Genomic DNA, 24,951 nt, shown 5'->3' on the forward strand with positions numbered 1-24,951 from the left:
TTCTAAATTTCCTAAGGTTTATGGCAAAATAAGTACAAAGATATATTATTTTAAATTCTTAATACAATTAAGATTCATTAAACAAGAAATTATGTCAATAAAAATATTAATTTCAACCATTAAAATTTGAAATACGATATGAAAAAAGTTAAATTTCAATAATATTTATTAATTACAAATTATACTTAATAAAAAGCAATTTTTTAGAAAAACATAGCACTGTAGTTTTATTCAAATAAGAAAAAAAAAACAAAATAAAGCAAAACCTATACTAGAAACAATGACCTATTAAAAAACCTAATCTGTCCTAAAATCCTAAAGCCTAAACAAGCCCAAACCCTAAAAAACACTCATTTCAAACAAAACCCTAAATAAACTTCCATACAGCCAATCTCCATTTCTGTCGATCTCTTATCTTCTTCAACAATTTGTCTCTTCAAGCTCCGAAAGATAACCGTCAACCATGTCAAACTCTTATATAATCCAAAGTATCTCTAAAATAAACGATTTTACTCACTATCTTGGTTACTCTTTTACTAAAGCAACTTTGGATCTAAAATACCTTTCCATTTTCCTGTCATTTTCTTCTCTTAAAAAACTGAAATACTCTTTCTTCAACCTCTCAGATATATTGTTTCCTTGTATTCAAATCTATAAAGTTCCTTGGATTTTACCACAATCCCTTCAATTACCTCATCTTTCACCTTGTCTATCAACCTCAACGGCCCTAGCTACTGAACTGGAAAGGTTAGAAGCCAAATAAGTATTCATGCACTCAATTAAACCTTCATTTGCAAGTATATAAGCCACTTTGTTGTTTGTCTCCCTGCATGCTCAAATCTACAAATAAAAAAGTTGCTTAGCATCTAAAATATAAGCTCTGACTTCAGATCTATCATTTTCCTCACTTATTATTTTTTTAATAATAGCTAACGCATCACCTTCAACTTCAACTCTTAAAAAGCCTGACTTTGCTTCGAATCTAATCTCCTGGACGCATATAAGTGCCTCTGCTGTTAACATCATTGGTATGTGACCGTTATTGTAACCTTTTACTTTTAAAACATGACCAAAAGAATTTCTAATGACTATTCTTGTACATGACTTTTTATTTTGTTTATCAAATGCAACATCAAAGTTTATTTTAACATTCGTGCCCTCTGGAGGATTCTAGTGTTCATTTGCCACTATGTTGAGAGATGCTTTCTTGTTAACTCTTTCTATCTCCCAAAATATTCTATAATGAATTGCACCAAACTTTCCTCTGATTGTATCTTATTTTCATGAACCACTTTATTTATGGTCGTGCATAATCCCCAAATTTCATACACTATTGTTTGAATTCGATGATTAGATTCTTTTTTGAATAAAACCTACATCTAGTCATTATAATGTAATTGATCTTGCTCCAGGGTCCACCTGATACCCAATCTGTACCAAACATTAGCTGCAAATGGGTAGTCTCTAAACACATTATCAGTGGTTTCAGTACTATTTAAGCGTCTTGAACAGCTTGTTGCATCCCCTAGTCTGCGTTGATATATATTAGAGAAAGTAGAAAGAAAATTATTTAGAGTTTTCCATACCAGGATTTTTGTTTTTGAAGGCAATTCAACCATTCATAGCTTTTTTTACATGGTTTTGTAATAATTTTGGTTTGCTTGTAAATTTGTTGATCTATCAGTCTGTATTAAATTTTTGTAACTACTCCGAACTGTGTAAACCCCTGAAGCTTCTCCTCTCCATACCACTCTCTCCACTTCTGGCTCGAAAGGGAGAGGAATGCATAGAATCCTCTCAGCATCTTCGGGGTGAAAGGTACTTCTTACTAAATCTTCCTTCTATTTTTTTGAGTTTTGTTCAATTAAGTCCAAGACATAGACTAGATTTTGATCAATTTCTGAAAGTTTTATTTTATATTCATCAATTCCCTGAACCCATGCCTCGTTCTAAATTCGCAGGTGCTTTCCTAAACCAACTCGCCAACACATTCCTTTCTCAGTAAATCCTTTAGCTGACCATAAACTTTTTCAAGTATATAATGGTAAGTTCCCCAACCTTACTTGCATGAAGTCTGAATTTGGATAGTATTTAGCTTAATTAACATTGCTAAGAATGAATATGGGTAAAAAATTAAACGCCAACCTTGTTTTGCTAAAAATGCCACATTAAAGTTCGATAAACATTTAAATCTCGTTCCCCTGTCTTCTTTTAACTCCCCAAGCTTCCTTCAATCACACCAATAGATTCCACTTTATCATGTCATTTTTGGCACTAAAATTGACCGATGATGTTTTCCAATTCCGCACAAAACAATTTCAGTAACAAAAAAAAAATGCCATAAAGTAGTAGGAATTGCCTCTAAATGTAACACCCCTTACCCGTTACCGTCGCCGGAACAGGATATAAGGTATTACCAGAACATAACACATACCATTAAACATAATCGAGATATAAATATGTCATCCAATTTGATAGTGCATCGTATAACATATGTCTTGAACAATATTAGCCAACTTTAATGGCTTGTACAAAGTAGCTGGTCGAGTACTGTAACTAATATTTTAAACCTAGACAAATATGACACGTAACAAAATAATTAAGCCTACTATACATGCCATAATTCAAAACGTTTAGTTCAAATACCCTAAAGTATGATAGTGCGGGTAGATCTTCACGATCCTTAACTCTGAACAAGTCAAGGACACTATAAGACAAAAGAGAGAAACAAAGTAAGCTTATAGCTTAGTAAGTAAGTATGTAAATACTAATTAAAGAATCTAACATGTTTACACAACAATTCAAGTATATCTACTTTAACTTCACTATTCATTCCACTTTGATTAATTTGTCTCTGCTGCGTCATATTCACTAAATAAATCATAACTCGAGTTACAAAACTCGAAATTCAAATCCGTAAAATTTCCCTGAATCTAGACTCATAAATATTTTTGCTAATTTTTTATATAATTTTTGGTTCAGCCGATTAGTACAGTTTATTAGTTAAAGTTTCCCCTGTTACACAGCTCGACTGATCTGACCTCTGTTCACTACGAATTGAATATCTCTCAGTACACAATTCAAACAACCCTGAAGTCTGTTTCATTTAAAACTAGTCTCAATAAGGAATTTAGGCATGTAAACTATATTTCTTAATTTTCTTTGTACAATTTTAATGATTTTTCAAAGTTGGAACAGGGGATCGCGTATTCATCCTGAGCAAGTCACATACAATTGTAAATATCTCGAAATATAGAATTCCTTTGCTTGCTCTGTTTCTTTTATATGAAAGTAGACTCATTAAGCTTTAATTTTACATCTCATTCAACCTCTAATTATATTCCTCCTATTTTGGTGATTTTTCAAAATCACGTCGCTGATACCATTTAAAACAGTTTTAATGCTAGTTTCACTCTTTCACACATTCTTTATGCTAACCTCATTTTATCTTATATATGTATATACCACAAATCATTTTCACCACATTTCATTCACCATAAGTGTAGGTCCAAACCACAATATCACCACAAAACCATCCCGTTGAACAATTCGGATCAATCCTCGATATTTAATGGTTTCAGCACACAGCTCCACCATCATACTTCATTTAGTTCGGCTCTCTTGTACACATGGTGAACACTTAGTACCACTCATGCGACCTAACCGATTTGTCTCGTAGCTCTCTTGTCTACATGGTGTCCTTCACTTGGAATCACGCATGCGACCTAGCTACATTTATCTTTCACGTAACTCTCTTGTCTACATGGTGTCCTTCACTTGGAATCACGCATGCGACCTAGCTACATTTATCTTTCACGTAGCTCTCTTGTCTACATGGGATACATCTCGTATCACACATGTGACCTAGCTACTACAGGGTGTCTCGTAGCTTTCTTGTACACATGATGTGCACTCAGCATCATACATGTGACCTAGCTACGCCCTCTATTTCATTCGATCTCTCCGATTGTTCAACCGGATCTCTCTCTATATTTATTTCCATTCTTCCAATAGTCGATTTACATTTTAACTTCAGCTAGTATGTTTATATAATAGGCTGAAATATAAGAATGTACATGAAATTATTGTAATATTTACATACAAACTTACCTTGGTGCAAAATGTGGAAATTTTGCAATTTAGTCCAAAACTTTTTCCTTCCCCCGTTCGAGATCAATTCCGCGTCTTTCTTGATCTATAATAACACATTTAGCTCATTTAATACTCATACTATTTATTTCAATCCAAAAATAACATTATGGAAAAATTACATTTTTGCCCCCTAACTTTTACAAAATTACATTTTTGCCCCTAGGCTCGGGAATTTAATTTCAGCCCTTATTCTTATGTTTCATGATATGCTGAACATTTTTCTCTTCTACAACAACATCAAATTCTCACTCCATCATATAGTTATAAACAATAGGTATTTTTACCGATTATGCCGTTTTACTCGTTTTCACTTAAAACCGAGTAGCACAAGTTATTTAACATAATTTAAAACCTCATATTCTATCATAAAACATCAAAATACACGAATTTCACCTATGGGTATTTTTCCAAATGTGAACCCTAGGTTAAATTATTACTAGCATAAGCTTAATCGAGCTTCCGGATTCCAAAAGCGTAAAGAACATTAAAAGCGGGCTTGGAATCACTTACTATGGAGCTTGAAAATTGAAGAAACCCTAGCTATGGAGAGAGGAGAATTCGGCAGCAACTAAGGAGGATGATGATCAATTTTGTGTTATTTTTCCCATTTTATTTCATTTAATATCCAAATGACCAAAATGCCCCTCCTTACTAAACTTTCAAAAATTCCTTCCATGTCCTAATTTTGTCCATGAATTTAAAATTGGTCAAATTGCTATTTAAGACCTCCTAATTAATATTCCAAAACAATTTCATACTAAAAACTTCCGGGATGTAAATTTTGCAACTTATTCGATTTAGTCCCTATTTTCAATTTAAGCACTTTAGGCATAGAATTTCATCACGAAATTTTCACAAAATCATGCAATCATATCATAAACCCCAAAATAATTATAAAACAATTATTTCTATCTCGGATTTGTGGTCATGAAACCACTATTCCGATTAGGCCCTAATTCGGGTTGTCACACTAATACTGCTTTTATGAACACTTTCTTACCCCCAATTGATAAGAATCTTGTACTCCGCCCTTTAACTTTTCTATTTATCCTATTTTTTAAGATTTGGAAAGTTATTTTTTATCCCTCCCTACCATGTTCGGAAGTTCCAAATATTTCTCTGGATTTCTTGAGGTTCAGACTTCCAAAATGCTTGCTTTTGCTCCCTTGTTTGCTCCGAAAAGTTTATGCATTGATCGGAAAAAATTTCATATTCTCGTAAAATGGTCTTAAGGTTATGGGCTCCCATTTCTATGGCATCCCCAAATAAAATACAATCATCCGCAAAAAGAAGATGTGTAATAGTAGGGCCCTTACGACATGCCTTTGCCCCTTTAATAGTACTTTCTCGTGCTGCTAACCTTATCAATGATGACAAGCCTTCACCACAAATTAAGAATAAATAGGGGCTTAAGGGATCACCCTAATACAGCCCCCTCATTGGATTGAAATGCTCGTCTATCTCACCATTCAAACATACCAAATAATTTACTGATGTTACACACTGCATAATTAAGGACACAAAGGCTTTTGCGAATCCCATCTTTTGCATAACTTTTTTTCTAAAAAAGACCACTCCACCCTATCATATGCCTTGCTCATGTCCATTTTTAGAGGTAAACTTCTATGTTGGCGCATTATTTTTTACTTTAGAGAATGCATTAATTCATATGCTAATAGAACATTATCCGCAATTAGTCTAACTTGCACAAAAGTACTTTGGGCTTTATCGATACATACGTTCAATACTCTTTGATATAATCTTGTAAATTACTGTACATAGGCTAATAGGGCGAAAATTCTTGAGGTGGGTTGGACTTGCTACTTTAGGTATGAGAACAATATTTGTCAAATTAATCTCATCAACTGTACCTTCGTTATTTAAAATGTTGAGAAAAAAATCTCCAATCTCTTGCCCAACAACATGTCAATACTTTTGGAAAAATAGTGCTGGGAATCCATCACACCCAGAAGCTTTAGTTGGTCCCATGCTTTTTGAGAGCAAGAATAATTTCTTCCCTAGTAAAGTCCTTAGTTAGGTCTTTGTTCATACTATTCAAAATTCATGCCTTAATTCCACATAATATGTACTTAGGATTACCGACTCCTCCTGAAGAAAACCAATTTTCCAAATATCTCTTTGCCACCTCCGCAATTGCTCTTTTATCCATAGTTATTTGTCCCCGTTCGTTCTCAAGCTCCTCTACATGCTTTGCTCTTTTTCTCTGGGATACATAATTGTGAAAAAAAAATTGTATTTTTATCTCTTTTTAACCAATTCGTCCTTGCTCACTGCTCCTAATACCTTTCTTCTTTCTCAATCTCCATATTTAAATTAATTTTGGCATCAATTAATTCTTCCAAATTCTCATTTGTCCTCTCTATTCTATCCAGTTCTTCAATTCGAGCAAGTAACTTTCTAGACAGCCCTTTCTGTAATTTTTTTTTTATTCTCATTCCCCATCTTTGTAATCATTTCCCTACTACTTTTAATTTCTCCATCACCTTCCTCTACTCATCACCCATAACCTTTTCACTTCCTCCTCACAAGATTTCTCCATGGTCGACAATGCTTCAAATCTAAAGCCTTCCCTTCTCTTGCTCATCCCCTCTTATTTAGTTTGAAAAAACAAAGGAAAATGGTCAGAAAAGGAATGAGACAAATGTCGAATTGTATATTCAGGAAATAAATCGATCCATCCTCTAATTTCAACCCCTCTATCAAGTCGTTCTTAAATATTTGTTTCAAGAAGGTTATCTCGTTCCTACATAAACCACCTACCAACATATACCACATCCTCCAATCAGCAATCATTTAGAGCTCTCCTAAATTCTTCCATACATCGTTCATCCTTTGGCAAACCCCCTTCCTTTTCAAAAGAAAATAAAATCTCATTAAAATCACCACAAACCAACCATGGTGTAACTTATCTCATTAAAATCACCACAAACCAACCATGGTGTAACTTACTTTCTACCCAATCTTTTCAATATTTTCCATGCTTCACTTCTTCCACGAGCCTCCAGTGCTCCATAAAATCAAGTCAGTCACCAAGTTGATATAACTTCACTATCTTCGATATTAACACTAGTGTGAATATTTGAAAAACTCTTCAAGCTTACTGATACCTCGCATTCCATCCAAGGCTTAACCCACCTCTTGTTCCAATTTTCGATACATCTATCCCATAATGAAACCCACATCATCATCTAATTCTTTCCATCCGAAAGTTGTCTCATTTAGTCTCCATAAAGAAGACAACCTGAGGATTATACAGCTTCAGCATGTGCTGACGTCTTCTAATGCCCTGTGGACTCCCCAATCGACGGACGTTCCAATTTAAGATTTTCATTACGTCCGAACGGCTTGCCTATTGGCAGTCGTCAATATCTATTTTTTACAAATTGTTCCTCTCTATTCTCCTTGTCCAACCTCCCTTACATGCAAACATTGACCTTGTACTTGACAATCCAACCTATGTCTCTTCTTCCCTTCACTATTCTCTAATGGTATCTCTTCATTTTTCTTATCCATATCCTCAATATCCTCATCGCTTAAACATATTACCCCTTTTTCCTTTATCTTGCCTCTTCCTGCCCTCCAAATTAAACCCTAAAGTATGGTTAATGAATCCTAAATTATATCGTGTATCGAAGTTATTTATCCCTTTGCCACTATTTCGAACTTCTTCCTCACCAGCAATTTTAAATATTTTAGAAATTTATTAAACAACATAATTTTTTTACTTAAATACAATTAATAAATTTAAATATTTCACAAGTAATAAAATGACATTATAAATTATAATATCTATCCGTTGTAATATTTTATAATTTATTATTCACATTATATTAAAAATTATAATATCTCCATCCATATCATGCTTTCAATTTAAAGAAATTATGATGTAATATAACAATGACTAAAATAACAACCCTATATGTTTTGCTTCTCTATACAAAATAACAAATAATTAACTCTTTACTAAATAGGACTACTTCTCATTTCTCCTAAGTGTTTTCTTTGTAACACATAAGGAGAACCAAAAATATTTTATATATAATTTTCTTTAACTATTTGTTAAAGTACCGCATCGTTAACATAAGAAAATATATATGTTTCATTATAAGTTCCAACTATATTTACTCGTTTTGTCAATATTTAAAATTGCTCATAGCCTTTCTCTAATCCATAAATAGGAGGATAATACACTTTAACGCACTCGAACTCACGTCCTTTTGTATTGACAATAATACTTATGTCAATCGAGCTAAGACTCAATTGACAAAGAAAAATATATTTTTTAATTTACAATAGTGTGATTAATATTACACACATATATGGACCAAAACTAATATTTCAATTACAATTTTAATTGTATATGAGTAGAGCTGGCAAAACAATCTCGTGTTCGAAAGTTTGCTCATGTCAATTGGAGCCCATAACAATCCAAGTTCGATTCAACAGACCCGAGTTCAAAAAAATCCGAGTCTATAAGAATTTGAGTTTGAGACTGACTTGACCCGAGCTTGAGATAAATCCAACCCAAAATCCAAAAAGCATGAATTTTAGTTCAATAGTTGTAATATTCATTAATAATTAATATAATTTTATGATATTACTTAAAATAAAAATAAATGATAATTATTTATTTTATGAAAATGTGTTGATAAGAATTACATATTTATTTTAAAATTTTATTAATAGCAAAAGTAATTATAATATTTTTTAAGTGAAATATTTTTTTATAAATATTAGTTGAATATAAATGTATTTTAATATTATAATTATATATGTATAATAAATATATAAATTAATAATTATTAAACTCTATAAATTTTAAATTTAAAGATAATATAAAATATAAAATATATAATGTGATAATATATTAATTTAATAATATAATAAATAGTGTTATACTTATCACAAATGATTAAACATAATTTATTATGCAATATTAATAACGATTTAATTTTAAAGGTTTAAGAATTTAGGTTTTAATTTTAGTTTTTCTTTTTCCTTTTATGATTTGGTAACTTAGGTTTTATTTATTTTTATCGATTAATGTTTAATTTTTATTAATGTTATTATCTTTATGATAACCTTTTAATTTAGAAGAATTTTTTTATATTTAATAAAGTTTAAATAATACTTGGGTTTGGGTTTGGTTGGTATTAGGTTAGAGTTTAGATTTAAATATATATTACATCTAATAGGTGTAAAGTCGTTAACTTGATTTAAATGGTTTTGGATTTCAAAATCGAAACCAAATTGACAACATTAAATCAACCAATTACGTAACCAACCTTAATGCATGTATGTAAATTATTAATATATTATATATGATATGATATAGTATTATATGATATAGTAGAAGACCTAGCTTTCAAATATATGAAGAGTATAGGGCATAAAGCTTATTTTAACTAGTATAATAATAAATAATAATATATAATAATTAATTCATTATATACCACTATTACAGTATGTAATATAGTGTTACATCATGTAATAATATATTTTAAAACTATTAATACACATATATAACTATTAATTGGTCCAAAATCAAAATTGAATTTACCACGATTTGCACGAATTGGCTCGATTTTATCATTTAAGTTAGTTTTTATCGCTAACTATAATAGATGATATATTATTACATAATATAATAATATAGTATGTAACTATTACTAAATTTTAATACATATAATGTAACTATTATTATATTATAGATTATAATAAAAAATAATATTACATAATATTATAATATTTAATCATTTATGCATATATAAACTATTAGTATATTATATATTATGCGATACAGTACAACATTATATAATATAGTAGTGGGGCTAACTTTCAAATGTACAAATAGTATAGAGACTTAAAGCATATTTAAACCAACATAATAATAAACAATAATATATAATGATAATAAATATATTATGTGTTACTATTACAACATGTGATATACTATTACGATGTAATATATATTTTAAAACTATTAATACATATATATAACTATTAATTGGTCCAAAATCAAAACTGAATTTATCAATTTATTTGCTTGAATTGACTCAATTTGGTTAGTTAAATCAGTTTTAATAGCTAACTATAATAGATTATATACTATTACATAATATAATAATATAATATATGGGAGGAATCCATTACACCATTTCGTATCTCTTCATTATTATTAATATTTTAACAATCCAACCTTTGAATGTATTGATATAATTGTACTTGTTAGGCATGTAAATTTTCAAACCGATATGATATTTCTATCATATTGATCTAAAATACTATATATATTTATTGAATAGTTGAAAGTTTTTTTACATAAAACAAATAGTTAAATAGTTGAATTTTTTAATTTACATCAAATTTAGCATGCATGATCTATATGAATAAAATATAAAATGTGATGGCTAGATTGCTAAAACATTAATCATACAAAGAGACATGAATGGTGTAAAACAAGTTTAATTTTACACCGATGTAAGTGGATCCCTTCCGTAATATATAACTATTACTAAAACTATTAATACATATATATAACTATTATTATATTATAGATTATAATAAAAGATCTAATATTACATAATATTATAATATTTAATCATTAATGCATATATATAAAGTATTAATATATTATATACTATATAATATGATATAACATTGTATAATATAGTACAAGAGCTAACTTTTAAATGTGCGAAGAGTATAAAGAATTAGAGCATATTTCAATCAATATAATAATAAGCACTAATATATAATAATTAATATATTAGGTATTACTATTATAGTATGCGATATAGTATTACGTAATGTAATAATATATTTTAGGTAAACTATCAAAATAGTCACTTTTGTTTCTCTCGGGTTATATTTTAGTCATTTATGTTTGAAACGTTACGTTTTAGTCACTTACGTTATCATGTTGTAACATTTTAGTCACTGAGCGTTAATTACCGTTATTGTTGCCATGAGTTATTGTTCAGTTTTAATTTCTTTTCACGAGTTATTGTTACCACGATGCCAAGTTATTATTAATTTGGTATTAACAATTTTTTTTAGTTAATTACAATAACTGGGCAAAACTCGAACAATTAAAACTAGCGCGACTCAAACTCAGGCCACACCTAGAGCAGTGAACATCTTTGACCATTAGACCATCACATGAGGTTCTTGGTATTAACAAATATTTAACTTAGATTATAATGCAAATATAATAAAATAATTTATGTTAACCCATTGTTAATATTGTAATATATGAAATATAAATTTTAAATACTTTTTAAATAATTAATATAAATTAATTGTAAAATTCAATGTGAATATATAAATTATATTTTATATAAATGATGGGGCAAATTTATAATTAGTCACCTAAATTTACTTTTGGAAAGTTAAAACTAAAATTTTAGCTTTTTAACTTAATTTGAAAAGTTAATTTAAAAATTGGTTTGACTTTAAAAGCTATCTATTTATAATTGCTTTGAATTGAAAAGAACTTTTGAAACTTAAAGGAAACAAATCCTTACAAAGTTTTATTGGAAAAATGAAATATGATTTGTGTTGTGAACAAATCACTAAATTAACTAATTACTAATCTAAAATAATCCGATTTGAATATATTATAGTTTTAAATTTAAATTTTAAAAATTCAAATATAATCTGAATCTAAATTTCAAATACAAATATAAATGTATAACACCACATCTTTATAACATCCAAAATCTTAGCAGACATATGAAATTTTACATAAAAGATTGATCGTATAATTACAACATAATAAGTTGTTAGTTCGATTGACATTGATATTGTTGCCAGTGAAGGAAGCTATGAGTTTGAGTGTTTTAAAGTGCATTATCATTCTATTTAAACATTAGGGAGGGGCTATGAGGTAAAGTCTTCTTTCTTCCTCTCCTTTTTTTTTATTCTTTAATTTAAGTTTTTATATTTGGACATTCTCCATCTTTGATCATATCAAGTTGTGTTATTCTTTTTTTTATTCTTTAATTTAAGTTTCTATATTTGAACATTCTCCATCTGTGATCATATCAAGTTGTGTTATTCTTTTATCTATATTTATATATCATCATTTGAAGGGTTTATTTAATTGGTATCACCCATCAATTGGGTCTCAACTCAATTATAAAATTACTGAAAACTCATTTTATTAAATAACAAACATTACTAACTAAGATGATATTTTTACTATTTTATATGTTATGTAAAATTTAAAGAAATGCACATGATGGAATTTGAACCCAAAACACTATAATATTTAATATCTTAACTTTTCATAAATTTTCTTTACCCACATCATGGGTGTTTCATAATCTAGTCTTAGTTTAACTTTTTATTTTGTTTTCATATCATGTAATCTTGGTGTTCAAAATTATAGGTTCTAGAGAACAAGGATGATGTAAATGCTAAGCTAGCGAAGTTAATGTTGCAAATGATTAGTACAATCGCAACAAATGCAGGTCAAAACAAGTTAACAACAAAGGAAATCCGAAAACCAGAATCTAAACTCAAGAATAATATGAAAAGATTCAAAAGCAATGAAACTAAATATACAACAAAATACTCAAAACCCCATTCTCCCCACTATGGTTACTTGTCTAGGGCTTCAGCTATCCTATTCTTGTTTCTTTAGGGATTCCATAGGTTCACCTGTTGGCTGGTATACACTAGCTTTTGCATGGGTGAGAAACTTGGGGTCAGGCTGATGCTTATTGGAAGGTTCCTTCATTGCCATATAAATGTAGAATGCAATAACTATATTGACCGATATTACAGCAACGAATCCACTCAACAATGTCATAGCATGGGGAGATAAATTCGTTAAACCTGTTCCAAACAAGTTAACTTCTTGTTCAATCAACTTGATTCTATAGCATCAAGATGAAATCCTCCATGAAAATTGGTTATTTGCTGCCACAATTGAATGCTGTTGCAGCACCATAAAGGACAAACATTTCAAAGTGTTTTTCCAACTATTATTCTTTTCTGGTGATTTTGCATGCATTGACATACTAAAACAAAATTGGAGCTATATGTATGGTTCGTACATAAACCGAATATGTCACAATTTAGCTTTTATTTATACTACAAAAGCTCATAATAAAGAGATGTACTATTCATGATTAGATAACAATCAGCTAAACATAGTAAAAAACAACCACCAAATTTTAAAATAAATAAATAAAAAGATTGAAGCAACCTAACATAGTAAAAATCAGTAAGAATAACATAAAACAAAAATCTAACAACTCTTTTCTATGTTAAAAAATAAAATAAAATCAGCTTTAGTCTTACCGGGTAGAGGTGCTCATGGGTTGGGCCGGGTCGGGTTTGGATCGAGCTCAACTAAAAATTTAGGCCCATTTATTGGGCTCGGGCCGGGCCGGGCCTAAAATTTTTGCCCAAGCCCGACTCAAATAAAAATGCTAAAACCGAGTCCGCCCGACCCACTCATATTAATTTTTTTATATTATTTTATATCATTTTAAATATATATAATACATCAAAATACTAAAAAATCAAAATAAATATTTTCCAACAAATTGAAAATAAATTTTAAAAATATGTAGACTTAAATAGCACTAAGATAGATGCAACTTAACAAACAAATACTTCTAAAATAATAACAAAATTAACAAATACTTTTAAAATAATAATAAAATTAATAATAAAATAAGTTTTATACAATATCTAAACAATAATAATAAAATAATAGCAATATAATAGTAATATGGTAGCAAAATAGGAGAAAACAATAAGAAAATAACATTAAAAAATAAAAAAAAATAATAGATTTTTTTGTCATTTAGTGAATTCGGGTTGGGCCGGGCCGGACTCGGACCAAAAATACCTTACCTGATGCCCGGCCCATTTTTTAAATAGGCCTTATTTTTTTGTCCAACGGACTTATATTTTTATCCAAACCCTCCAACATTTCGAGCGGACTTTCGGGCTGAACCGGGCTGGGTAGTCCGACCCATGAGCAGGTCTATTGGGTAGTAAATTATGGTTAAAACCATAGAGAACTGCAAGAGGAGCCATCCACATCAACACTGATGCAATCAAGAACTTCTTAACTAGTCCAGCAGCCATTTCGAATCTCACAATCTACAATGCAAAACAGACAAAATTAAAATAAATAATAAAAAAAGCTAACAGTGAGAAATTGGAAAATACCCAGAATGGAAGGAAATTCATCCAACACATGGGTTGCCATGAAAGCATCAATAATCCTGCTGGAAAAATACTCAAAGAAGAACCAGGGCTATCAAAATCCAACACAAATACAAGGCAAAACTTGTGGGGTTTTTTTTGGGACACTTTCTCTCTTTCACTCCAGCAAAACATCAAACAGGTCATCAGCAAGGTCCAATCTACTGAGTAAAAGGTAAAGAAATCGAGGAAAAGCAAAAGAAAAGGCTAATATCAAGCTTAAGAGTTTGAAAAAAGAAAAAAGGCCTAATGAATGAAAGATAAAACTTGTTGAATACCAATTTGAGTTTCATGCTTAAACAAATAAAAATCAATTAGGACATAGATTTATTTTACATAATAAATGGCAATGCCAAGTAGGAGTTTTAGTTCAAAAATTGAAAAATGAATGATTTTGAAGGTGTACCCACCCATTAAGAAGAAAGGAATTTTTATGTATGGTACAGAAGAAATTACAAGTGAAAACATATGGGCTATTCATTTATCTATTTGCTTATTTAAAGCAGGCAAACAATGAAAAGAAAACAGAACAAAACCTTGAAACAAATAAAAGACAGGCATTTACGATTTGAAAGACTAAAAATTCAAAGGGTAGTTCCAGCTTACTTGTTTGAGCAACAAGGGAACTCCACACTGTTGAACAGCCTCTCAACAAATATCAACATCAAGCCGTGAACTGAATCCTGAGTCCCGGCCCAAATCTACCAAAAAACAAAACAAAATAAATGATATATAATATTTGCTTCTGAGATGAAGAGTAAAGTAGTGGACGTGTCGGAGTGGTTATCGGACATGATTAGAAATCATGTGGGCTTTGCCTGCGCAGGTTCGAATCCTGCCGCTCACGTTTTTCTTAATAAAATATTAAGAAATTATAATAAATGTAAATTGTAAAAAAATACAAAAACATTTAAAAATAAAAACAATTATAAAATTATTTAAATTTTATAAAAAATCTAATATATATAATTCAAAAATATATAATTTGATAGCATAAATTTTAGGAATTTGAGAGAAAATGTTTCCTATTTCTCAACCAAAATAAGTTTTTGAAATTTCAGGATTCAATAAAGAAAAGGAAACGTGTATAACTTATATGATTTGTAAAAATTATAGTTAGGATATGTTTGGACCAACACAAAATAATTGAATGAAAGTGTAATTATAAATAATTATAATTTTCTAAACTTGTTTAGTTGATAAACCGTAATTACATCAAATTTCTTATGTCATGTTTGACCGTATAAATTGTAATTATACAATTATATATATATATATATATATATATATTTATTTATTTATTTATTTATTTATTAAATACTATTACTATAAAAAATTATTAGTGTGATAAAATAACTTTTAAACAAGTAACAAAAATTCAAAATCCATCAAATCGTTATATGTATTATGTTAGTTTAAAAATATAGTTGATAATACGAATACTAATAAAAATGGCAAGAAAAGTAAACATAACATATGCTCTTTATCACATTCTGCTAGTTCTTGGTCAAATTCATCATTATATGAATTTGAATATGCATCATTAAAATTGTCAATATCTCTTTTTTCTATATATTCTTTGAAGTATGGGTCATCATAATTCCACCTATGATTGAAGTTATGAAATATGTAACATGTCAGTACGACCCAACTTTTTTTCTATGACATACTAAGGTGATGTTAGGGGAATATATTTTTGAACAACAAATGTTTTCTCAATCACATTTCGAAGCATTGAATGTTTCAAATTAAAGAGTTCACAAACTATGTATGGTGCTTGTTCTGGCATTATTCTCTCAAATGGTATTATACCCTAGAATATGGTGCAAAAAAACATTTTCTATTTGCATAATTAGCATCAATCTTATAATATTTGGGTTTACTGTCCAAATAATCTATAGCATAAGTATTATAAAAATTATGAGTTGGCAAGTCCTATTTTATCATTCTAATTCGATTTGAATTTTTTTCAAATCGAGTCGAGTTGAAAAAATTTATTCAAGTTAAATTTAAAAATTAAACCAATTATATTGAAATTTTGTTGATAATATGACTAAATTCCAAGTTAAAGAATATAATTATCTTGTAAACAAAATAAGAGAAAAAAAGATAATTAGTATGATAAACTAGATTTGATAATTTATTGGTTAAAAGGCCTCAAATTTGTTATCTTGGAAAAAATTCTTTAAAAAATTATAATTTAGCAGTTTTGCATATTTTAAAGATTTTGAATTTTTGAATTTATATATATATAATTTTGGGAAAAAATAGTTTACAAATATTTTGAATTTTAAAACATTTTTATTATTTTTAATTTTTGAAAGGGACCAAATAGCATATTTGCAAAACTGTTAGGGACCCAAGGAGTATTTACATCAATTTTTCATTCCAATTATTCAAGTTGTAAAATTCAACTCAACTCGAACTTGAAAAAATCAAATTACTTATTTGAGTTGATCCAAAAGATTGAATAACTCAATTCGATTAACTTGAAATTTGAAAAAAAATCAAATTTTTGAATCGAATTGAGTTTTGCTCATCCTAAGCATATTTTCTCGGTTGTTTAATTTCATTTAATTTTTTATAAAATTTTCATTTATTTATTTTTATTTTTACAACTTTTATAATTTCTTGAAATATTCATATTTTTATAATTGTTAATAATTATTTTAAAGTTTTAATTATTTTAGTAATCTTCTTAATGATTTTTAGTAATTCTAATAATTTTTATAATATTGATGTCACAATGATACATGCCATTTTGTGGTTGGTTGGATATCCCAACAATTGTTTTTTAATGTCCAAAGATTAAATTGAGAATGCTTGATAACGTAAAGCCTAAAGGGGTTAAAAAACTTTAAGGACTAAAGTAGAAAAATTGATATACTTTAGGGACTAAAATGTGCTACCTTTATCAAAGATAAGCATTTTATTCAAACCTTGTTAATTTTTTTGGCGTCTAGTGCAACTTCCTGCCTAGTGAGATCAAATCAAGTTTCCTTTGGCATCATCGAAGGAGCTAGAGGCGAATCTAGGGGGGCTGGTAAGGGCCCGACCCCCCCTAAAATGGAAAATTTCTATTTAGGCCCTTTAAAAGTTTTTAAAATTTTAAATTAGTAAAGGTAAAATTGCACTTTGGCCCCCCTAAATTTATAAAATTTTGATTTAATCCTTTAAAAATTATAAAGATATTGACTATAAAAAATTAAAATTTCATTCAGGCCCCCTAAAAAATTGTTTTAGCTTCACCCCTAGAAGGAGCCCCTCACCTTTTCGAACCTTTCGCTTTTTGTCCATTGATGCAACTGGTTTCATGCTAATTGTCGTCAAGTCTCTTTATGATATGGCATCTCACTCTCCCTGCTTCCCTTTTTTACTTTTTTTCTCCGCCATAATAAGTCTGTCTCTCCCCTCTCGTTCGTCATTTTTCTTTTAACGTTCTAAGATGTTTCTTGGCTTGTCTATTTTCCCTTTCCTAGTCTCTTTTCAATTACAACAGACATGCACTACAGGAAAATAGGGCTTTAGTGGCGTTTTTAGCGGCGTTTTATCAAAAAAACACCGCAAAAATTATAAAACACGGAGCAATAGCGGTGTTTTAACATAAAACGCCGCTAAAAACAAAGCATTAGCGGTGCTTTTGGCAGAACGCCGCTAAAAGCCAGAGCATTAGCGGCACTTTTGGTATAACGCCGCTAAAAACCAGAGCATTAGCGGCGCTTTTGGCAAAACGCAGCTAAAAACTAGAGCATTAGTGGCGCTTTTGGCAAAACGTCGCTAAAAAACAGAGCATTAGCAGCGCTTTTGGAAAAACGCCGCTAAAAGTCATATAATCCCTAAAACCCTGAACCCCAAAAAAATAATAAACACTATCTATAACCCTTAAAACACTAAACCCTTAAATTCTAAAAACCCTTAAACACTAAACTATAACCCCTAAAACCCTAAACTCCAAAAAACATCATATAGATGTTGATGTGTATATACATAGATATTAATGTAAAAGCTTATGTTCATAATATAATGTTTAAGGTTTAAGGTTTAATGTCCATGGTTTAAGGGTTTAGGGTTTATGATATAATGTTTATTGTTTTTGGTTTAAAGTTTTGGTTTTTGTTTTCTGATTAGGATCGTAGTCTTGTTCATGGTTTTAGGGTTAGGCTATTAAGGTTTAAGAGTTAGGATTTTGATAAGATAACAAAAATCAAATTATTTTTGGGTTTAGGTAAGTAATAAGATTCTTTTTACTTACTTTTATCCCTTGTAATATACATATATTTAGGGTTTAGGATATAGGTTTATAGTTTGGGGTTTAGGTTTAGGGTTTACTATTGGAAAATTGAAGCAACATTTGGATTTTATTGAGAAAAATTTTAAAAGTAAAAATATAGAAAAACACATGTCAAAAATGAAAAAATAAAATACTATTAATTAAAATAATTTTAAAGTTATTTTTGGGTATATGACTGATTTTTTAATTTATATATTAATTAATTTCTTATATAATTATAAAAAGATAATATTTGTTTTAATATATTAAAATTATCAATATAGTTTAAATTATTTAAGAGATAATGATAAAGTTTATATATATTAAAAAAATAATAGATTTTTAGCAGAGCAAAACGGCACCATTTTATGTAAAAGAAAATGATTTTTTGCGGCGTTTTTATAAAAAACGCCACAAAAGATAAGCAATAGCGGCGTTTTTATAAAAAAGCCGCAAAAAATCTTACCCAAAACGGTGCCGTTTTATTACCCAAAATGCCTTAAAACTTTTTCCCTAAATCGGTTCGCCCTTCCCCCCGAAATCCCAAAATCTCTTTTTTTTTCCCTCCTTTCTTTTTCCCAAAATCGGTTCCCTCCCCCCTCCCCAAAGAAATCCTAAAATTTCACCTGAAATTAGTAGAAGCAATGGCTGAAGAAGCAGCAGTAGCATCGACGCCGCCTCAATCATCTGCGCCGCCGTTGGGATCTATCGTTATACCGTCACAAAATGGGATCTACCGTTGGGATCTTAGTTTCTTTAGCCATCTGTTTGATCTCTAGGTTTTTTCATTATCAACCTGCTTCTTTTCCGATAAATTGTTTATTTTTTTTCTCCATTTGTTACTAAACGTTGCACTACTTATTTTCTATCAAAATGGAGGCCAAATGATGAACATTCGAATCGAATAATACTCGAAAAATTTCAAAATCGAGTATTATGATTTCGTTTATTTGAATAGGAAGATCTGATGCCTCTTTATTTCTTTATTTATTTTGATTTTAATCTTTTTCTTGCAATTTGTGAAAGAAGCCAATGATGAAACTATTTGAGATTTTCTGAAATGCAGTTCTATTTGTGCTGTATGAATTTGTAGAAACTCATGAACTAGGACGGCCTGAGGCTTTCTTTAAACACAAAATAATATCCATATTATCTTATTTAAGAGTTTTTACTTGATTACATGCATTTATGATGAGAGATCTTTGAATCGATTATCCTGTCTCGAGTTTTTTAGATGAGATCTTGATATCGCATACGCACAACCGAGTTTTAGTTTTTGTTCTTTTTTTAAATGTGGTGCTTAGGCGGATGAATTTGAGTATTAATCTCGATTTACGAGGTTTTGATGACATTGAAACTTAATTAAATTTTAGTCAAGTGGATGTTTGCCCAGTGATGGAAAACTCATTGAATGGAGCAGGAGTGATTTTCGTGTTAGAGCATTTACTATCTTCATCTGTTCAATCTTTCTTTCTTTCTCATTCATTTACATTACTCTATCTTCTCTGGTTTCTATCTATAATTCTCTCTTTCTCTATATCCTTCTTTTCTCTTATTCTTGCATCTCTTTTTTTTCTCACAGCTGATGATTGGTAAATTCTTTTAATGAAAACCAATTCGTTAATACTGCGAATGACCTGATATAGCTATGAGATCTGAGGGCTTTGTTCAACATTTTGAATGTCGAGGTTTGTCATCCAGAATTTGATTTATAATAATCTTGTTTTACATTATAGGGATAAACATTAAATTGATAGAATGTTTTAAAGGATATCCATTATCGAGAATTTTAGAAATTAAAATGAAAATTTTTATAATTTATAGTCAATGGTTGGTATGATGTGACTCTGAAATTGCAGCAAATGTGGCCTCATTTTTCTAATCATTGATGAGTTGTATTTTGATAACATTTGACTTGAAAGAGGCTTTGTTCAATTTTGATCTGATGGTTGGCCTCAATACATTGTTGTTTGTTTTTGAGATGTTTCGTTATCTACTTATCATTTGTTTTTGGCTGTTTAGTTAAGATGGCCCATTAAATCATGTGGATGGCCTCTTCATGGGGATCTGCTCTGGAAAAGGGACACATTGTTCACGCAACTACGAGGAATTTGGGTTAGTTTTTCTTCTCTCTTTGCTGTCTTTGGTTCATCTGATGACTTTGTTTTGCTCTTATTCGGTATAAACAATGATTATAGTTGGTTTTAGTGGCATTTTTGTTTATTCATTTTGGGTTAGGATAAAATCAAAGTGGTGAGTAGCACAGACATTCCCTTTTTTACATGTATTCATTTTCCTTAAGCTGCCAAAATAACAAACTAAGGACTTCCAATTTTGTGAAGAGAGCAAGGAAAAAGATAAGGTTGAGGGCCTCTTTAAAATTTATATATTTTTTAAATAAGTCTTATTTAAGCGTGAAGAGAGCAAGTTGTACTTGTATGTAAGTTACGAAGCAGAAAAGGATCTAAATAATTAGTGGATGATAGAAATTTCATATGATCAAGAATAGTCGCCATGGATCCCCGGATGTAAGCCGTGTCAAGAGTCATTACCACATGAACCGCTTGATCCGAGCACAAGATGGAGGCTTCACCGTCTGATTCATCTTCATCAACCAGCACAGCACAATCTAGAGAGTTGTAGAATTGTGGGGCTTCTTTGAATTGTTGGGTTATTGGTGTAGCGACGGTGACACTATTAGAGGCCAAGGCAATGACAGTGAAGAGTAACACAAGGAGCAAATCAAAGCGTGGTGGTTTACTCATTAGTGAAAAAGGGATGGTACGGTAAAGGACTTCAGGAGAGGATTTGAAAACAGGGAAGGGTGAGCTGAAAATTGGTGGCTAAGGCTGAAGAATAAGGTTACGGAAGGGAACTTTTAGGTGGCTGGTTAGTCTTAGAATTTTCTTTGAGGGGAAGTTGTTATGTTTACATTGATTCTAGATTGTTTTGCTTTGCTTTGCATAATGTGTTGAATTTTGTTCTCTATATATATGTATTCAAAAGGGTCCACACTATGGTCCTACATCCTTTTCCATCAACTCTCAAATGCTATTTCCTCATTTCACTCAATAAAGAAAACTTTGTATTTTGGTAAAGAATTAGAGTTTCTCTCCGATGGTAACAAATTAATTGAGGTTTTGATCATAGTGTATATATATTTGTATGTTTTTAGTAATAGGCAAAGGTTTGTATAACTATGTTTGATTACGATATTTGTTGAATAATATGAAATCTCAATTTCCTAATAAATATTCGATGTAGTGCTAATAAAATATATTGTATTTATTAATTAAACATAAACTATAAAATTCACATGAAAAACATTTTGTATCTTATAAATAAATCCTTATTATTGTCTAAATAAATGAAATTGCTTTTCCTTTCATTTTGTATCATATGATCTTGAATTTCATATGATAGAAATTTATATATTTTTCTTACAATGGGTAAATTTGTCTTGGGTTGAAATTGATAAGGGATATGTTACGGAAGAGCAAAATGAATTAGTTGAATCATGGCGAGAGATGCTTTATGGTTTGATTCATGCTCGATACATATTGACAAGCAAAGGAATGGCAGCTATGGTAAGATGTTTCCCAAGATATTCATTGTGATAGTTCCTTATTTTCTTATACATGTAAATTGGGCGCTTTATTACAATGGAATTTTTAAACTTTTCTGACTAGACAAGTACAAGAACTATGATTTTGGAAGATGTCGAACTTCTACATTTTCCCAAGGTTTGGTTACTATTTTTTTTATAAATTTGTGCAAATTGGCCTACCAGTTACTGTGTTTGTTTATGTCAAGTCGTCATTCTATTGGAAGGTAGAGCACTAGACCTCTGAATCTTCATCCTATCCATCAACTATCACAAAAGTTGAATGTTTTTCAACATTGTTTAAATTCATAAATGAAACTGAAAATGTTTATATATGTTGCTTGAATTCAAAATGCTAATGTTCAGTTGCATTGTAAGATAAACTTCCTGGTTTACTTGTCAGCATTCTTTCTTTTGCAATTAAATGGATTGTCCTTGTTTTTCCAATTATTGCTTCTTTCTTTTGGCTGATTGTTTTTCTTTTCTTTCTGATGAGTTGGATAATTTCATAATCTACAGAGCATGGAGAAGTTCTTCAAGTTCTCCACTATGAAGTTGGACAGAAATATGAACCACATCATGATTACTTCTGCTTATCGTTTCTGCTCTTACAGAGGACACAAAAGCTCTCAATCAGCTTGTATGTCAATTTATTTTATTTTTTCTCCTTTTTGCTTATATGCATAAATACTTATTTTTTGCCCAAGTTGCAAAATTTTGATAAACTTTTTAGTGTTTTGTTTTAGTCTTTGATCTTGTATTTGATGGCATGGCAGAACACACTTATCCAGGATGGGAAGAAGATGGCATCAGTGCGTGCTTTATACTTATCGCAGCTGTGTCAAAGCACTTCCTCGGGTATTTTAGCCTTAGTTGATTTTAATTTATACATATTTTTAAGGTAAACAATGTTCTAATATAATCTGCTAGTTTTAGTGTAAAGCAATGTTTTAATATATTGCTGTTCCATTTTTGGCTCACAAGCATGGGTTCTACACTGTCACTTGTCACCCCAAAACCATTGAGCACATTCTCCAGAACCGGTTCGATAATTACCCCAGAGGGCCTCATTGGCAGGCTGCATTTCATGATCTTTTGGGGCAAGGGATCTTAACTAGTGATGGAGAGTCATAGCTCATACAGAGGAAAACAGCAGCACTTGGGTTCACGACCAGGACACTCAGGCAAGCCATGGGTCGTTGGGTTAATAGGACTATCAAGAATCGTCTATGGTGTATTTTGGACAAAGCATCAAATGAGAAGAAAGTGTTTGTGGGCACGGCTTACCTTTGGCACAGACCAATAAACACTTTCTCCGGAGAAAGTGTAAAACATATTGGCAGATATTTACTGGATTAGCTAAGGTTATATATATATATGTAAAACATATTGGGATATGACCTTAGACCAATATTCTTTTGACCAATAAACAATTTATATAATATATTTTTCGTATAATTTTGTATTATTTAAATTTGCATGTTTTGGTTGGATTTCATGGTATATTTGCTGTTTTTAGTTGAATTTATTGCAGGAGGGTTGGATATAGGTGCAAAAATACATATGGCAAAACTGGGTAAATTAGCGGCGTTTTTTATAAAAGCGCCGCTAAAAGTCCTGTTCTTTAGAGGCGTTTTTATAAAAGCGCCGCTAAAAGTCCTGGTCCTTAGCGGCGTTTTTTAAAAAAGCACCGCTAAAAGTTCTGGTCTTTAGCGGCGTTTTTTCCAAAAAAAAAGCCGCGAACTTTTGCGGCGTTGCATATAATGACGTTTTTTGCGGCGTTTGGTAAAGCGCCGCTAAAAGTATTAGTGGCACTTAAAAACGCCGCTAAAGGCAAAAAAAAAACGCCGCTAAAAGTCTGTTTTCTTGTAGTGATGCCTTTTTATCTTTACTATTTTGTTTCCTCCTTCCTCTATTTGGGAAGCCCTTATCAAGTTCGATGCGACATCGACAAATCTCTAATATCTCCACTGATTTTGAATCTAGATGGTCAATTGTGTCATTACATATGGTTTTTCCCCAGTGGATGATACAACTGATTATTGGTGGGTCTTTTTTACCTTGGCTTCTCTATTGTTTGGTTTCTCTTCGGTGCTACGACAACTCTAGCGTGATTTTTCTAGGCTTTATGTTGACTGTAACATCCCAAAGACTAGCTTAGAAGAAATTGTGTTTTAAAACCAAAATAGGTCATCCCTCGATTTGGGTTTAGACTTTGGAAATTCTTAACAAGTAAATTGGTTTGGTTCAGTGGTCAAATATTTTGTGTATGTGTGTAAGGTTCTGGGTTCAAATCCTGTTTCTGGAAATTTTTTCATTTTTGCTTGAACCCTTACCTTTGAATGTTGGTTTATAAGTTAAACTCAGTCAGTTGATGTCAAGAATGAGCCTGTTGGTTCAATGGTTAAGTGTCTATATACCTTTTGGTCTTGTGTTCAAGTCTCGGCAAACGAAGAAATTTTTACTGAACTACCTTGTGGGGTAGTTTATTTTAGTTGATTAAACTTTTCCAAAACAAAAACTTCCTTTTCTTTTCACATTGTTTCATTTTTTTCTAATGTTACCCTTTTGCTTCCTTCTTCATTGATTTGGTTTCACCGTTTCAAATTCCTTTCTTTTTGTGCTATGTTATGTTACACTGATTTTGTACAGGGTTTGACTTCTCTTTTCTAGTTCA

At 30.5% G+C, this 24,951-nt stretch overlaps 1 long non-coding RNA gene and 3 other non-coding genes across 4 annotated transcripts; 3 read left to right on the forward strand and 1 right to left on the reverse strand.

The window, feature by feature from the left end:
- Positions 1-13,830: 13,830 nt before the first annotated feature.
- On the reverse strand, positions 13,831-15,224 carry LOC128282591 (uncharacterized). The gene is made up of 2 exons (XR_008272916.1): positions 15,007-15,224; positions 13,831-14,295 (listed from the first exon to the last, which is right to left on the reverse strand). It is a non-coding gene; the product is annotated as an uncharacterized LOC128282591 (long non-coding RNA).
- Positions 15,166-15,247, forward strand: TRNAS-AGA (transfer RNA serine (anticodon AGA)). Its single transcript has one exon. It is a non-coding gene; the product is annotated as a tRNA-Ser (tRNA).
- A 4,313-nt stretch (positions 15,248-19,560) lies between these two features.
- Positions 19,561-19,641, forward strand: LOC128282896 (small nucleolar RNA snoR64a). The gene has a single exon (XR_008273246.1). It is a non-coding gene; the product is annotated as a small nucleolar RNA snoR64a (small nucleolar RNA).
- A 57-nt stretch (positions 19,642-19,698) lies between these two features.
- Positions 19,699-19,791, forward strand: LOC128282897 (small nucleolar RNA snoR20a). Its single transcript, XR_008273247.1, has one exon. It is a non-coding gene; the product is annotated as a small nucleolar RNA snoR20a (small nucleolar RNA).
- The last annotated feature ends 5,160 nt before the right edge of the window (positions 19,792-24,951 follow it).

Source organism: Gossypium arboreum, chromosome 10 (assembly GCF_025698485.1).
Source record: "Gossypium arboreum isolate Shixiya-1 chromosome 10, ASM2569848v2, whole genome shotgun sequence".
NCBI classification, from domain to species: Eukaryota; Viridiplantae; Streptophyta; class Magnoliopsida; order Malvales; family Malvaceae; genus Gossypium; species Gossypium arboreum.